Raw genomic sequence first — 18,765 nt, forward strand, 5'->3', positions numbered from 1 at the left:
CCAGGGGCCATGAGTGGGGTGGAGAACCCAGGAAAGCAGCAGCGGCCAGGGGGAATGGGTGGGGAGCTGGGGGAGGCAGCAGGGGCCAGGAACACCAAAATACAAAGTTCGCCCAGGGCGCCATTTTCCCTAAGAACAACGAGAGTCCTGTAGCACTTTAAAGACTAACAAATTTAATTTCTGCAGAAAATTACAATTAAATTAAATTTGTTAGTCTTTAAAGTGCTACAGGACTCCCGTTGTTTTTGGAACATACAAACTAACACGGCTACCCCTCTGGAAATTTTCCCTAAGGCCTGCCCTGCTGACATGGATCTAATTTGGCACTTAGAAGAAAGTGATGCCTGCTTGCTTGCCCCTCTTTCATTATTTTATGGTAGTGCCCCACACACAGGACATCTGGGGCCCCATTTGTGCTGGATGCGGTACAAACACATAAAAGAAAGAATCCCTGCTCTGAATGGCTTTCAGTGTAAGAACACAAACAGATGAAGGGCAGGGATTTGGATACAAAATACAAGCAAATGAGGATGGTGAAGAATTGGCACATCTTTGTTAGTTACAAGTAATGTGATGCTCTCTCCCCACCTCCACCAGCCAAGAGTCTGCATCAAATACTACCTGAGTAATGCAGCAAGGCACCAAAGGTATTGACATTTCTGATGCACCTCCCACAGAAATGAAAGCGCTGGGTCTCATTCACCACTTTGTGGAAGTGCTGCTTTTCTGACCATTGGGCTTGTTATTTACATAACTGGACAGTTCAATCCCCATTGCTCCCTGTATGTTTATATGAGAGACTTGGGGAGGAAAATCTTGCAATGCTAATCAACCATTGACCGGTTCTGGGGACTTAGTTGTTTCCATTAAACAAATTAGAGTAAGTATCCCTGTTTTCCACTCAACTGCATTCAAGTGTGAGAAAGGTTAATGTCAGATTTGATAGTAATTTTTAAAAATGAGAGAATGTAGTGTTTAATTTAAAAAAACAAACAAACCACCATCACATTTGCTTCCAGTTACATGGCCTGGAATGAAAAATCAACTATTCAAGGCACCAAAGTCACATCGCTTTAATTAAATGAAAGCTGTCCATCAAAATTACTCAGTTAAACACTTATGTTCAAATCAGCTTTAAAATTCCACTAAAGGGCATTATACCCAACCTGTTTTTGGATTTTTCCATCAAGTTAAGGTGCAGGAATTCCCATCTCTTTATATACAGATTTAAAATAAATTAAATACAAATACAAGGGAAGATTTAGCTCACTGAATATTTTTGTTTTTAAACGTCTATTATTTGGAAAACTCATTTCTTACTTTAAGCCATTAAAAACATTTCCACTATGGCATAATTTCACAGTCCAGACATGAAAAGACACATTAAATCATGCTGACTAACACTTTCCTCATCTTCACAGTTCTTGCATGTACTTGTTTATACTGCACACTAACACAAAATGGAAAAAGTAGGACAACATTTTTCTGAACTAACTGTTGCCATATTTTTATACTTATCCCATTTGAGAACAAAATGTTACATGGAGATGTCTGGACTGGAATATTTTAAATACAGCCACATAAGTACGTGCATACAAATGTATGAATACATGTGTAGTATGCATCTCTCTCTCACACACACACACACTAGGAAGGAATGTACATTTAGTGTGGTATAAAGGTTTGATCAATGTGAGTTTAATATGGCTTCTACTCATGAATGGACTTATTTTATGTCCTTATAGATAGGATATAGTACGAACACCCTGTATCGTCAAGTATGGTTGTCATCAGCTTCTTAGGAGGATAGTGGCCTTGTATTCCCACTAGACTAGTGCTGCATTTCAAATATTCTTCTATGGAAGAGCAGTTGTTCACCTAAAGGAATCCAGGCAAGACAAGAAGGGAAAATAAAACAAAAGTTCTCTTTAGGGCTCTCGTTTTCCAGCCCTAAATTTTCTTTGTACCAGAGGCAAGGGAAACAGGTATCTTAAATCCCTGTCTCTGGGTTAAACTACCAAAGGTCTCATGCTTGTTTGGCCTTTTGACAGGAACCAGAAAACAAAACTCCCAAATAATCTTTTTTCAGGATTTAAATAATATAAGTCAAAATCTATAGTCCCTTTTTCCTTCAGAGAAAAAAGAGGAAAATCCCATGCCCTTCTCAAGAGATTTTAAGCAATCAAAAATAGAGGTTTTTCTTTCCTCAGGACACAGAGAAAGACACGGTACATGCCCTCCCTACCCCAATAAGGCTTTAAGAACAGACAGACAGTATCCAGTACCTCCTTTAAATAAAAGCTTCAAATAAAAACTGAGAATTTCCTATGTGGTGTCCCCTTCTGTGGGCATCTGACTTTCCTTGGCACAGTAGTTGGCTGGCTTCTCCAACCACTCCAAGCCCTTAGCAACTAATTTTCTCTTTATTATGCTTCAGGCTGGCTTTCTGGGAGTGTAAAAAGCCCCAGCTGTTTCTGGGCCCTGCAAATCAACTTTTCTGAACTTGCTATTCTCCTGAACCTTTCAGGCCCCAAACAGCTAGTATATCTACAACATACAAAGAGCTGGGCCAACTCTAGTATACGTAGAGAGTTGTTTAATCTACTGATGCCAGCTCATTCAGCTGCTCCAGTTAACATGACTGATTGGAAAGTCCACAGGATAAAAATGTTTACGTAACTGTCCCTAACTTCAATTTCACTTGAAATTGCACTTATTAACTTTTGCATGTACGTATAAACACAAAATGTAATCTTTTAAGACTGCATATCCCAGATGGTACAACAAGGCACAAGGTCAAAGGAGCCATCTGAACTACCTGAGAAGTAGTCTCTCTCTCTCTCTCTCTCACACACATACACATACACAATTGCCTTTCATATCTTACTGTTCTTTTAAATGAAATTCACAAATAAAAATCAAGATGACAATCTAAGCTGTGGATTTATGCGACATTAATAACCTGCAAAAGTCACACTCCCAACCATATGAAAGTTTTGTCTGTGTCCAGTTATAAAGCCCATTTAATTAGGCTATAACAATGTTACCTTCCCCCTGCCCAAAATACTGTATTCCATGGTTTCTTTCATGTGGGAGTATAAAAAAAAAGAGTCCTGTTTGTAGATCAGCTATCAGGATAAATATGATCCTCTAACTTTTGGGTCCAAGGAGGCATCACAACTTAAGGAGAACATATATATTGGTTTTAGATAATCAGAAATGTGTCTTACAAGAAATTATCATATTCACTTTTCCCTCATAACCTCTATTCAACATACATTTTTTGTCAACCCACAACTAACTTTTGCAAAAAAGGAACTATGTTTTAGCTCATGGCAAATGATGTACAGTCTCTTCCTAACATGCGGCATGCTGCTATAAGCTAAGCAATGGAGAATGGAAAATAAGAACATCCCAACGGAATAACCAAGGGAAAACTGAAAAAAATATGACTAAATTAGACAGACAGAGATGATTATTTTGGAGGGTCAGTGGAGTTCTTAAAAAAATTCAAACAGCTTTTCTCCAAATGTCTCATTTTCTGTTGATATTGTTACCAACATTGAAATAAATATACCAGATGTAACTAACTTGCCTCTAGCCCAAAGCTCTATTTTGAATAATTCAAAAAGAGAAAGAGCACAATTGTTTAATTAAAGGGACACTTGTTTTATTTCTCATTCCTGACTGTGCCAGTTGCTTTTTTTAGAGAAAAGTATCCCTCTATAAAGAATATAATAATTCTTTCAGCACCTATATTATTTCAGTGACTAAAATTACATGCATGCTTTTTCTTTGATAAAGTGATTAAAGCATTCCCAAAGGGTTCCAGATTGGCAATGTTAACAGCTGACTCCTGTTTAATCACAAAGCTGGCACAGTACAATAAACAGCAATGCCAAGCTTCTGAACACTCTCCATTCCAGCTACCTCAGTCCAGACCAGGAATGATCTCTAGAGATGGGGAGATAATTCAGCTTCCATGACCATTTTGTCCTTGGCTTCTCTGCTGAAAGGCCGTGGGATGTTTGTGAGCTATGATTAAGGCTGTGTATTAGTCACCATTCTTAAAAGAGTAAGATTCTGTAATTTACAATAAAATCTGTGTCCACATTTCAGGAAAAATGTGGACAAATTGTAGAAAATCCAGAGAAGAGGAATAAAAATTATTAAAAGTCTAGAAAGCATGACCTATAAGGGAAGATTGAAAAAAATGAGTTTGTTTGGTCTGGAGAAAAGAAGGGGGGGGGGACATTATAACAGTTTTCAAGTACATAAAAAGTTGTTACAAGGAGGAGGGAGAAAAACTGTTCTCTTTTTAACCTCTGGGGATAGGACAAGAAGCAATGGATTTAAATAGCAGCAAGGACGGTTTAGGTTGGACAGCAGGAAAAACTTCCTAACTGGCAGGTAGTTAAGAGCTGGAATAAATTGCTTAGGGGGGTTGTGGAATCTCCATCATTGGAGATTTTAAAGAGCAGATTAGAGTAGATAAACACCTGTCAAGGATGCTCTAGATAATACTTAGTCCTGCCTTGAGTGCAGGGCACTGAACTAGAAGACTTCTCAAGGTCCCTTCCAGTCCTACAATTCTATTCTATAATTCTATACTGTTTAAAATTTAAGAAAGAAGTTGTTTAGTATATTGAATACTATCTTTCACCCTAGCTACTGGGAGTATTCAGCACATCATGCTACAGTAGAGAGAATTCTGTAAAGGGATTTGTATGTCACCTTTAACCATGCAAGGTATCTAATACAAAGTCCATAAGCAGTACTGTGTAAGGTACCTGAAACATTCCCTTTGAGATGCTGAAGTTACATATGCTTCGAAAAAAAAAAACTAGAAGTCATGTGTGCAGTGTAGTTGTAGCAGTGTTGGTCCCAGGATATTAGAGACAAGGTGGGTGAAGTAATGTCTTTTATTGGACTCACTTCTGTAGGTGAGAGAGACAAGCTTTTGACCCACACAGAGCTCTTCTTCAGATCTGGAAAAGCATTACAGCAAACTGCAAGGTGGGACAGATTGTTTAGTATAAGTTAGCACATATTGTAAAGGACCATTCAAGGTGAAGTGACCCGTTAACACCTCTCCTCATAGGACAAAAAGAGAAGGTTAGTGGGTTACAGATTGTTGTAATAAGCCATAAATCCAGTGTTTGTGTTCAGTCCATGATTTTTAGTGTCTAGCAGAGTAATGAATTTAAGTTCCCATCTTTTGAAGTGTAGTGCAGGTTTCTTTTGAGGATGAGGACTGATGGGTCACATACAGAGTGATCGTTTTGCGAAAAAAAGTGTTCACCCACAACTGATAAAAACACCCTATCTTTTACCATTTTCCTCTGTGAGTTCATTTGAGAGTAGTGATTGTCTGGTTTCACCCATAGTTATTATTGGAGCATTTAGTGCACTCAATGAGGATATCACCTATTGTGATAGGTATGTGTAGGATCCATGAATCTTGAAAGGTGTATTGTGTGTGGTGTTGATCATTGTAGCAGTGGCAATATGTCTGCAACTTTTGCATCTGTTGTTCTGGCAGGGTATGGTGTTGCTTTGAGTTGGTGTGATGTGTCCTGGTCTGTGGGGAGCTTGCTGTTCCACCTTGCATTTTGCTCTGATGCTGGGAATATCTTTCCAAGACCTGAAGAAGAGCTATGTTTGGCTTGAAAGCTTGTCTCTCTCACCAACAGAAGGTGATCCAATAAAATATATTATCACACTACCGTGTCTCTATACAGAAGTCATGGTAACAGTCAGCAGCAGAGAGTTGAATCCAAGTTAAAACAGTCCACACTTCTGTGACTTTTTTTCAGAGGATCTTAAGTCAGCAAAGCTAAAATATTAAGTTATAATGCCTTAAGTATCTAGGACAGCAAAACCTACAGAGATGAAAACTGTAGCCAGACATACTGACTCTCAGCCAAATCCTGAGACGACGAGATCAGAGACTGTCCTGTCCAATTTGTCAAGGTGGATCTACTCCCATCACTATGCTGATAGTGAAACTGAAAAATGCAGCACACCACACTCTAAACTTATCAATTTCAATGTCTGGACAGTGGAGGCGTTTGCTGGATGAACAGACATCAGCTTTGGACAGATCAGTCTGCTTTGTCTGGCTCAGTGCCAATGAAAGTTAACCTACAACCCAGATTATTTTCTTTTAAATTTGTTAAGGAAAGGAGGGTGCCACTTGGAAATACCTCTGTAACCAGGTGTGGCTACTATTTTAGAAAATATCTTGAAAGCTGAATGTTACCTAAATTACACCATTTAAGTGAGGAAGTATCTTAATGTATTTCACTGATGTTCTAACTATTTTGAAATGTGGCACTAAAATGTTTTTAAATGATGCTCTCATGGCCAAAACCAAAGGAGAGATTTCTTATATTGTACTGCAGCTGGGTCCCTATAGTGCTCCAATTCAGGTGTGCATGCACTATTGTGCTTTTGATTGGATATTTTTGGCAGCAGTGCCTGTTTGGTCTGCACATGTGCCGTACCTTTCCTCATGCCCCATAGGAAGGGTACAGGGCTGCAGATAGATGAACTGCCCTTGGTTCATTCTCTACTGCAAAATGTCACTGAGATGTGGCAGTTTTGCAGATTTCTCTGATAAGAATGTCCTTTAGAGGGGTGGACTAAGATCTAGTGGAATGGGCTATAAACCTAGGAGGACACAGGACTCCTGGGCGGTCCACCTGCTCTCGACAATATGCTCCTGAAGATAAGCTCCCCTTTCTAGAAGGGATGTGTGTGACGGCGGGAAGGGAGGTGAGAGTGGGGCAAACATGACTCATCTGGGGATGATGAAGAAACATTCCTGTCTATTTGAGGGGCAGCCACCTCGTTGGCTCTTTTTTCTTGCTCTTCAAATGATTCCTCTGGTGCGCAGTGCTCTTTCTGACACTTCATCTGAAGGCTAGGTGCCTTAGAAAACTGCTGATAGTAGGTGGCCCAAGGAGCTTGATTTGGCCTTTCGGGAGGACCATAAGGAAAGGGGGAGGACCCCAATGTTGCTCATACCAAGGAGGATGTAGAATGGTTCAAGGCTGTCTGTGTCTTGAGGTGTCCCTTGAGGAGAAGGCTCCAGATGAGTCAAGCCACGATCGATAACTGAAGGAACCATAGACAGAAATTTAGGAGTCAGAAATACTGTCATCTCCATAATCCAAAGGAGATGGGGGATGGAAAACAATGGTGAAGCAGGTTATCCCATGGGTACTAGGGAACCAGTCAGTATTAGCGAGTAATGTGGTACATGCAACAAAGTAGGCTGCGGCACCAGGAGTCTGCCCACAGTCAGTAAGGGGGACTCAGGTTCATCAGTGACTAATAGGTCTCTGAAAGATGAGAATTCCTATGGTACGGGGTGGATCTGTGTGGAAACCTGACGAGTCTCGGCAGTATATGCCTTTAGCAGGTGCCAAGCGGGTCCTGCAGGAGGGTGCTCCCTGACCACCCCTTACTTCTGGCCCTCTGGACCTTGCCATTGGGTCCCTACCCCGCAAGCCTTCCTGGACACCTCTGACACACCACCTGAGCCAGTGCAAGCCATGCATCAAGTCTGCCTCTGAACTGCGCCCAGAGAAACACCTGTATGTGCTTGTGCTTCACACAGTTCCTTTCCTTGCCTTCATGTCCTGCCTCGATACCAAGCGGCAGGGATCTCTTATCACCCCAGGAGGGCAAGGAACCCCGGTGGGCCAGTTCATATTACACTCTGATCTCATAGCCTGTTGGGGATATTAGCTGGTGGCTCCTTCACAGAGCCGTGAGCACAGGCATGTATCTGATGTGGTTCACCACCTGCCCCAACACCTTCCCCTTCTGGGGAAAGAGGGAGACCCTGGTACACATTTATATAGAGTGTGTCAGATTACAGTCCCTCTTTAGGCTTCTCCAGAATCTCCTCCTGAGTTTCAGGCAGCACTTTTCCTCCACATCTCCTGATTTATGTACACCTTGTACATGGCCCCTCTAAGCCATGAGACCACCTAGTCAACCTCCTCCTGGCGTTGGGCAAGGTGGCCATCCACCATATCAGGAGGAGAAAGCTGGATGGGGGGTTGCTCTGCGACTGTGGGGCCTATTTCAATCCTTCATGAAGTGATGTCTCCAGGCAGAGTTCTTCTGGGCTGTGTTCACTGCCTCCTCTGATGCCTTCAAGGAGCAGCGGGCAGGGTTCTCTGCTTGGTGTCCCCCTCTGGCTCCCAGATTTATCCCTGTGGCCTTCACTCCCGTCCCTGGTTTTTCATTTGTTATCCCGTGTGATTAGTTGATGCCTAGCTCCTGTGGCTCCTCCCCTTAAGCCACGGAGGGGGGGGGCCTTTAATAATGGGCAGGCCACCCATCCCCGGAGCCTCAATGCAGAGGAGATGAGTTACCACTCAGCATGCAGCAACAACCCAGCTGCACTGACTTACCCTTCCAACATAGCCTGCAGTGACTCAGTCCTCAGGCACAGGCAGCAATCCAATTGACCCACGGGCGCAGGCATTTCCCCAACCCTGCCAGAGTTGCAGATCAATCGGTGCAACAACACTACTCAGACAGGAACCTGCCTGCTGCCTCACACTGTATCAGACTTTTGAGATTCCCAGCCTGCTCTTGATCCTGTTCCTGCCCCAGCTTTGCCCAAGCCCATTCCAGTCTTGTCCTTGCTATACTCTGACACAGTCTCTGAATAGCTGATCTATACTGCTTTCAAATTACTGGAAAACAAAAAGCATGCAGATCAGTATCCTCATTGTAAATTTTCAATCATTAACATTCTATTGAAAGAAGTTAAAACTATAAAATTTATGAGCCATCTAATCTCGGATCTGAACTTACTTACATTAAGGATTGTTTCTCTAAAAAATAACAATTAAAATCTCTGCTATATGGTGTTTGAAAGCAATCACAATTTGTTCGGGCTGATGTTTTCTTATGAGTAAATACATACAAGTTGCTATTCAGACAATACAACGAAGTATAAAGTATTACTTGTTTACAACCTTTTCACACAGCATCAGTGAGATCACACAATACTGTGAACAAAGCATCCATCCACCCCCCCCCCCCCAAAAAAAAAAAACCCTGTCAACTTTTGCACAAATCAGGAAATTAACGTACTGACATTTTTAAACTGAGTTTATTGTTCACGAACAGAGCCAGATTGGCTGCACTGGAAAATTAAGTCTTGCATTTGTCCACAAAAGGTAGGAAGCAGCAGTTCCACACTTTTCACTGTGCCTCACGTTTGACATAGAGATGGCCACTGGTAAGGATGAGAAAGTATTTCTGTGTCTATGCTCTTTTGAGTCGTGTGCTTCACTGATGAGGTGGGTCAGTGGGGGGAGGGAGGAGGGTCGACGATGACACACAAACAGTTGTTTCTGTGAAATGATGGTCTGTCTCTAGGAAACAGGCAAAGCTCATCAACTCACTGCACATAATTCATGAAACAGCTATTAGATGCTAATTATTCCTGGTCAAAAGCAGCCTCACTCAAGTCTGAGCTAGTAACCTACAAGGGAAAAACTGCTATACATTAAGCAATCCCCTAAAACACGCAGTTCCTACTGCTGTCATCCCCTTCTCCCATTTGTCCTATTGGCATTTGTGCCTCAAGGCTTATTAGTAAGGCAAATAAGGCAAACAAAATCTCCATTGTAAGGGGACCTTTAAATACTGAAGAGATAATTTGAACAGCTGTTTGGTGTGTAAGAGAGGATATTACTGGACTCAAAACACAATATAGCCAAATGGCTGATAAAGAATACAGAGCACATGTATGGCAGTTTTTCCATATACTCTTAAAACATTATCTTCCTCATCATGGTTCTTTGTCCATTCTGATTTTGTCAGAACTGTACTCCATTTGTCCTTTTCCTAGCTCTTGTGAACAGATACTTGCCAGCTACAGTGAGGTGACTACGGACCATCAGATATAGGGGTTCAAATAACACCATGTCATTATCGTCAGCCTTTAACAAGGTTTTATTCAAACCGCCTGGAGAAGTAAACTCGTAAGTGTCCCTGGAGTCCACAACCCTAAGTTTAGACTCTCCAATGAGTTGTCTTCAATGCTAATAAAAGGTGTATTTTTTTACCTCAGGATAACCAATGCGTCTGAACTATCCCGAGGTAAAAATAAAACCTAGACAAGGCACTTCAGTTTTACTGTGAGGTAAGCGCTACACCCCTGCTAAAGAGTCTTGTCTTTACTATTTTTCTACCTGGATATAACTCAGGTGCATGAGTTATCCCCAAGTTAAAAAAAATGCACATTCTTAGTAGTGAAGCCTCTCAAAACTCTTCAGCACCAGGCCCTGTAGGCAGAGTCTAGTCAGCTAAGGGTCCAGAAAGAGTGTGTTTTGCCCTGAGAACAGGGGCCTCTCCTATGCCCCAAATCTTTCTTTTTAAAGGCTCACTTCCCTAGTGAAGTTCAACTGTTAGCATCTTCCTCCAGGACTCAGAGCTTATCCAATGCCTTCAGCAATAATGCCAGTTCCAAAAGGTTCAAAAATCATGAGTCAGACTCCAGAAATCATTAGATTGTCCTCAAAATCTTGAGATTTAAATATATATTATATTATATTATATTATGTTTCTTGGTTTGCCTTTTGATTGTTGAACTCCCCTGATCATCCCTAGTTTGTGGGAGAGACAATTAGTGTTGAGTAAGGTATGGTGATTTTGGCTCCCACGACAGGAGCTCTCTCTCTCTCACACATCTGCCCGTCCTCTGTCCAGCAAATAATTCTGCCCCTCCAATCTCTAAATCAATCCTATACTCCCAATTCCGAGAGCCCCCAGCCTCTGCCTCAGTTCTGTCCCCTGCCCCCATCCAGTCCCCATCAGTTCTGTCCTCCATCCCCCTCCATCAATTCATCCTCCTAGACCCTCATCAGTTCTGCCCCTCGAACCCACATTATTTGAAAACTTAATTATCTTCTTTTAACATATATGTTTGTGTGTAATTCATAAAGAAGTTTCACTGGATTCAATTCAAGGGTCAGGCACACAAATAGGAGATTCAAAGGAGATAGGAGGAAATTCCCTTTTGGGGGTGGGGGAAAGAAGGTGCTGCTGAAGCCTAGTGTAATTTCAAATGAGATAATAAGAGACAGAGGCATACACTATAATGGATTATACAGAGTAAGTCAGGTACTCTTATTTACCCCTTCACATAATAAAAACAAGGAGGCATTCAATCAAATTGAATGGCAATCAACTCAAGGCTGATAAAAAGAACATTTTATATAATTGACCAGTGTAATTTACTGCCACAAGGTATCACTGATGCTAAGATCTTAGTAGGATTTTAAAAAGGATTAGACATTGTGATGCTACCCAGAGGAACCCCAGGTTGTGAGGCACTTTGCTACCACCTGTCCTCAGTGTGAGAAGTCTTGTCTCTATCTGCTGTGGATTTGCTCCCTGACTCCACCTACCTCTGGCAACACAAACCCTGCCTTCAGGCCTCTACAGGCCTTGCTCTCTCTGCACAGGTTAACGATAGGCACAAACCACTCCCAAGTCCTCTGAGCATCCTTCTGAACGGCCTAACCCTGTTCCACTGAAAACCCACAGAATGCTCAGATTCTCTATTCCCAAGGGCATAGTACACACCAGATTACTAGCCAGGGTCACCACTCCACTTAACACGCAGCACTTAGATATATTCACAGTGAAAATCAGAATAAGTTTATTACCAAAGAACACAGATTCAAATAATAAAAAGTATGAATATTGGAAACAAGTTGTTACATATAAGATAAAACCATAAAAGGCTTTCAAAAGCCTAAATCTTAACTCACAGGACATTCCCCTCTCTTCTATAGGATAGCTTACCCAAAATCGTTTTCCTAGCACTTTCAGTCACAGTAGCTGACATTCCCCCTTTCACAAAATCAAGCCCCCTGGCAGCTTCTCTTCACAAAATTGAAAGATGCCAGGGCATCTTTCTACACACCCAGATATACTTGACTTATCCTTTGATCATCACCTGAAAACAGGATTCTCCCCCCACGCTATGTTTATTTCTTCCTATTAATTTCCTTTTGAAGCTTCTGCAAGTTCTTCATTAGCATTTGACTCACAACTAAGATACACAAAACGATTCACCAGGGAGCTAAATATCTCCCACCTCCTGTCGGAAGAAGTTTGTCGCAAGGCACACTACCTTTGAGTGTTGCTACCTTTAACTACAAGGCCTAGAGAAAATAATTTTCAGCATATATATACACAACTGCTCACCTATTTTCTATACATACATCTCCCAATCATTATGATGGCCAGTGTGACACAACCTTTCATTAGAGACCTTACAGGACATTCTTTTGGTGAACCCAGGGAGATCACTTTATCCCTGTGTACTACTCTGCCTTCTGCCAGTTGGAATCAAGAGATCCTTGGGTCACAGCCATTTACTAGATAATGAGAACATCCACAGGCAGTTCAAATAAGATTTTTTAAAATTTATTTAATCAAGAATATAAACTTCCAGCTTCAACGTACAAAGAAGGACCTTCTTTGATGGGCTTGTTATTCCATAATAGTTCACTCTGAGGTTCATTGCACCTTTCCTTTGAAACATCTGGGACCATTAGTGATAGAATAGTGGCTAGATGAACCACAGGTCTAATTCAGTATGGCAATTCCTATGTTGCTATAGGCTCAAACAGCTTAGAACCCACATACATATTTATAGAGAAAGGACTTTCTATTGCTCCTGCAATCTCAGTTTTTTTCCTGAAATATCATCTCAGATCTAAACTTATGATGAGTGACAGGAGAATTAGTTTGTTGTCAGAAAGATTAGTTTTGTTGGACTTTTGAAATTATTTGAAATTATTATAATAGTCTTTGTTCAAATTAAGAAATGCTACAGTGTAAATAATGTATGGCAAAAAATGGAAGAGATCAAATAATTATACAAAACAAAAAAATAAATGAAGCACAGTCCACCAATACACTCAGGCAGCTGTAAAATAATTTAATACAATTTATTTATAAAAACATGATGCAATTGCAATTATAGCTATAATCTAATAAATATCACCCTCATAAAACCTCAGCTGGAAGGGGAATCCTATATAGGAAAAAATGGAGAAGGGAAAAGGTTTGAAAATAAAATCAAAGCTTTAAAAATCAAAATAAAACTAAAAAACAAACACTTGGGGAAAAAAAGAAAGATTTTTAACATTTGCAATGGAAGCAGGGACTGAGATCAATGAGGCCAATGAGAAGAGAATTCCATAACCTGGGAGACTACCACAGCGGAATGATACTGACCTGCTAACTTTAAGACCTTGTCGTCATTGCTAAAAAGGTGTATTTTTTATCTTGGGAGATATTTTTTATCTTGGGGCAACTAACTTCATGAGCTATCCTGAGGTAAAAACCACAGTGGAGACAAGGTACTTTAGTTTTATCACAAGGTAAACTAGGGGAGGTCAATTGAGGTGGCAGCATAATGCTTACCTCACCTAGCTTATCTCAGTAAAACTTAAGTGGGGCCTTGTCTTTACTATGGATGTTAATTACCCAAAGGTAAAAAATTTACTCTTTTTTAGCAATGGAGACCAAGCCTTAGACATGATGATGAAACTCTTAAAAGAGGTATGGACATGGTAAGTGCCACAATGCAGCTCAAGTACAAGATCTTGCTGGTCGAGCTTACAAGGCCCTATACTCAACTTCATGACATTTCTCTGCCTGTATGTAATGGGATAACTTTTGAATACCACATCCAATCAATTACAGAATTGTAGGGAGTGGTCTAGGAATCAATGGGCAGACTTCAGTGATTCTGGGGGAAATTTGAAAACCAGAAGGAGAAAAATGGGGAACACATGGAGCCCCTTTTCCCTCTGGTAGAGCCATAGCACTAAGCACCTCTGTAATTGTCTATATGTCAAAAACAAACTGAGGGCACCACCCATTCACACCTTCCAGCATAACAATACCCCATCTCATCTCTGTCTATCCTCCCAATAGAATTCAACATGCTGACACCCTGAGTGACTCATCTTCCAGAGAGAAAGAAGATAAATAATAATGGTTGGTGGGAGGGCAGTAATGGAAACATGAACCCCTGGGATGGGGGCAAATGGAGGACATGGAGATGAGGTGAATGGGGTCACATAGAACTTTGATAGGGGAAATTGGGGGACCTTGGTATGGGGGGAATACAGATGCATATAGAGCCTCTGGCATGTGGAAAAAATACAGGAGCCTGGTATGTTGGGAGGGAAGAATGGGGGCACGCATAGCCCCTAGCATGGAGGAGGAGAATGGGGGGAAATGGTATGGAAGGAGGGGGTTATGGGTGACACAGAGCTCATGGCAGGTGGTGGAGGCGGGAATGGGGCATCATTGCAGAGCCCCTGCCATAGGGGAGACAGGGGAAACACAGAGCTCCAGGCACACAGTAGAGTGTTTGGGCAATTGCAGTGAGTCCCTGAGATAGATGGAGATGGGAAGGTGGCACACAGGGAGTATGTTGGGGAAAACAGAGGAATGCAAGGACCCATTGGTGTATATAATGAGAGTGGCCTACATAAGCTACAAAGTGTGTGACTCCTTAGAGAGTGGTCTCCAAACTTTTTAGGTCACAACCCCCCTTACGCCTGTCCACACCCTGGGGCTGGGAGCAGGGCCATGGCTGGGGCCAGGGGCTGGGAATGGGGTGACTGGGGGCCAAGCAGGTAACAGCGGCCAGAGGCCGGGTGCCGTGGCTGGGGACACGGAGGGCTGAGTGGAGATCAGCAGTAAGGGCTGGGTGCCCAGTGGGGAACAGCAGCCGGGGGCTGGGAGCTGGGTGGAGAACAGTGGCTGGGAGCCAGGGCCAAGGCTGGAAGCGGGGGCCAAGCCAGGAACCGCAGCGGCAGCCTGGCCAGGAGTCGTGGCTGGGGGGGCAGGGCTGAATGCTGCAGCCACAGCCATGGCTGGGAATTGGGGATGGGGCCGGAGCAGAGCTCGGGGCAGAGCAGGGCGGGATGGTGCCTCCTCCCCACCCCCATAGGGGCTAACCTGGGCCCTGCCACACCCCACAGTTTGGGAACCTTTGCCCTAGTACATATCCATGGACTATGCAGTTAAGGACTTTAAAAATCAATAGGGACAATGTAAAGCCAATCTCCCACTTAACAGGCAGACAATAAAAATTGCAGGGTGGGCAAGATATAATAGTTGCTCAAATCAGCAAGTAAACCTGTGTTAGCATTCTCTACAAGCTGCAAGCAATGGAGAAAGCTTTACTGTAAGCCCTGCTCACATGGAACTACAATAATTGAGTCTCACGGTCACATGCTTTTATTGTGAGGTTGTCCCTGGATAAATGAAGGTGTAGCCTGCACATATTTTACAACTGGGAAAAAAAACTTTTGTGCCACACCTGATACAGGTGTGGTTGAAAGTGACGCCAAGTAAAAAGAATCTCACAGAGCCATATTGACAGAGGTGCTGGAACAATCTGAATAGTCGGGGTGCTGAGAGCCATTGAACCAAATTGTAAACCCTGTATATGATGGAAATCACATCAAGCCAGGGTACAGCAGCACTCTCAGCACCCATGCACAATGATGTGGAAAATGGGCAGAATAATGTTGTTGTGTACAGGATGGGTAACACCCTAAGATGTTCTGCAGTGCTATGTAGTCAGCTGAATGAAGACCAGTCACAGTGCAAAGCTTGTAGCTACTAAATTATAGAACAGGTGCACAAGAAAACTGAATAGTCTGAATAGATTCTAATAAAAAAGAAAACAAAACTCAGATTAATGTAATACTAATACTTGGTATCCATAAGGAATCAGACAAACAATACATTTCCAAATAAATATGAAATAAGTGTTACAGACAGTTAAATTTAATACATACTTTTTCGTAACCTTTTAATAATATTTTACTACTCATCCAATGATTTTAACACAGCGCCCCCATAATATATTTCCTGTTAACCTGTGATAAATTATAGGTACTAAGGTAATGGAGGAATCTCATAGGGACAGAAAAATCATTCCAAACCTTCCTTTTACTTGGCTGCAGAAAACACAGTGAGGGCTTCCAAAATCAGCTCAACTGTTACCACCAGCATATCTCTACACTAAATTCTAGTGCATACAAACAAGTATTTTTCTGGCTTATGGCAAAATTTTCTCATATATCTGAGCTTGATTATCCAACCTCTCCACTTGGTAGTTCTCTTTTTCCATGTTTTTTCAAAGTGACAACTTCCTTTCCCACCAACAGCAACCAGGCATGTTACCCTCCTCTAAAATTGCTCTGTGGCCTGGCTCAAAATGTATTCTTTAAGAGCCCCAATTCAGCACATACTTAATTGCTTTGCTAAACCGAGGCTAGACATCAAGGATGTTTCTATTCTCAACTAGAGGCTATTTCTCAACTAGACATCAAGGATCCAATGTGCCCTCATCTCCCACTGACATCAATGAGAGTTGGAACTGCTCAACTTGGCTCAGAAGATGTACAAATCTCACAAAACTAATTCCCAAGCATGTCCCTGACTGCAACCAGACAAATGAACAAAAATTACCAGGTTTTGATTTGGGATTTATGCAGGGCAGTGTAATGTTTTATTCTGGATCAACCAGGACAACACAAGGGATCAAATTCACCTTATTCTTGTGCACAGTCCCACTGACTTCACACTAGAGCTAACTCATTAGTAAAATGCTTCCTTCCTCTCTGTTTTATCAAAATAATGAGAACCTCAAACATATTCTGAAATAATGTAAAAGCTACAGTTACTATAATATGGATATATCTGAATACTTAAAATGTTAAACATGTAATTGCTGCAAACATCCCTCCAATATCTTCCACTCAAATAGTGTTTAACATTTTAAAACTAATCAGTCATCATTAACAGTTGCAGAAAGAGTGCTACAGAATACAATGTTAGAAGTTGTACACGGAACAGCCACATTCACTCTTCAGACAACCTGTGAGGACATTCCTGCCTGTGTTCTGTACCTAATAAACAACATGGACTCAGTACACTAAATCACCACTAAAGGAAAATATGTCGCAGTTTTTTCCCATTTATTAGTTTATACTATATGTTCATACCTAGATAAAGTTGAGCAATGTGTGTTTCTGCCTACAGTGGGCATTTTTGGCTAAGCCAAGTTAGGGCCTTCACTCAGCTTTTTTGTCTGTAACATTACTTTTGAATACCACATTTGATCCACTTGAGAATTTCAGGTACTTTTCTAGGCATTAATGGCCAGAACCCTATTGATTTCAGTGAAAACTGGAAAAGCCATTAGAACTTTAAAAGCTGCTCTTTGCCCTGCCTGCAGAGAGAGCCGCTTTACAGCTGTAGGGAAAATGCTCAGCCAGCTGGGGGAGGCAAAGGGAGAGGATGGTGAAAGAGTCTTCCATCCCTTCTCCAGGGCTGGTTCTAGGAGCAGGTTGGTCACCCCGTGCGCCAACTTCCAGGGGGCGCCAAATTGCTGTGCCACTTGGCTTATTTTCCCTCTGACCCTCTGGTCTCTATTTTTCCTTTTTTTTTTTTTTAAAGCTCAGCTGCTTCAGGGGAATATTCTCCTCCATGGCCAGCAAAATGGCTAGGGCCTCTCTAGCCTCTCTCCCACCTAGCGCATTCCCTCCCAAAGCCTTCACCATGTGGGGGTACAGTAGATGGTGTGTGCTCCTGCCCATCCCTTCTAATGCAGGGAGAGTTAAGAAAGCTCCATTCCTTCCTCCCTCCTAGTGTGCTGCTTCTTCAAAGCCTGCGCCATGGTAGGGTGGAGAGATAGGAGGAAGAGGGCACCATCCCTTCCTCCCCCACCAACCCCAATGATCCAGTCAGAAGAAAGGTATTTCGGAGGAGGAGAAAAAAAGGAGATAAACAAAGCCCCTGCAGTGTGGGAAAGGGAGGAATGGAGGGAGCTGCTCTGGGGGACACACCCATCACTTTTAACCAGGTCTGCAATTGATGGTAGCCATTCATACCTTCCTGCATAACAGCACAAGCTTAATTATTTACACAGAGTTTTTCTGTCACCACCCCAATCAAATTTTACTCCCATCCCAATCTTGTTGGAGCATTCCTCTCCCTGCCCAACACCTTTTCAGAAAACCAGAGGAGGCCACTTTCAATGGGCTTCTGAGTGTCTCATGTTTCTGTGGAGTCTGTTAGCTGAAACAGACTTTGCCGTTCTGTTCTAATGGGGAATTCATTATTGGTACAACTCTTCCAGCCTCAGTTTCCACAGCTACAGTCTCAGTTTCTGAGGGCAACCAAGCTAAGATTCTGCTCCCAGATACCTTCTTAGACAGTCCTTAAACCTGAAAATTAATTTGCACTGAAAGTGAATATCACACAGTGCTCGACCTACATGAGCAATGAAGTGTGCCACTCTCCAGTTGATACTAGATGCTTCTTCAATTATCTATGCAGTAAATGGACTATAATATTATGAAGACTGTATTACTAAAAATAAAAACAATGTGAAAATCCAGTATCTGTGTTTATTTTTATCCTCTTCACGACTACAAAAGAGATCAAATATAGAATTCTAAGAGCTCTCTCAAAGGCTCCTCAATGGAAATAGAATATTAACCACTTTGAAACAATTGTCAAGAGCAGCAAAGTTGACAACATTAGAAATTGTGCTGTACTTCCAAATGTCACTAGTCAAGTTAAGAACTGCCGTCACAATCCTTAAAGTGAATATTGTACCCTGAGTCATTATGTATAAATGAGCTACTTTTCAGAACAGGCATTCCCTTCAGTAGAGAA

General features: G+C 42.0%; 1 protein-coding gene across 3 annotated transcripts in view; it reads right to left on the reverse strand.

Annotated features, from left to right (window-relative positions):
• SPIRE1 (spire type actin nucleation factor 1) overlaps nt 1-18,765 on the reverse strand; it is a 160,200-nt gene that overhangs the window by 73,146 nt on the left and 68,289 nt on the right. The window lies entirely within an intron of this gene.

Source organism: Emydura macquarii, unplaced genomic scaffold (genome assembly GCF_026122565.2).
Source record: "Emydura macquarii macquarii isolate MOO-44397 ecotype Brisbane River unplaced genomic scaffold, CSIRO-AGI_Emac_v2 contig_212, whole genome shotgun sequence".
Taxonomy (NCBI): Eukaryota; Metazoa; Chordata; order Testudines; family Chelidae; genus Emydura; species Emydura macquarii.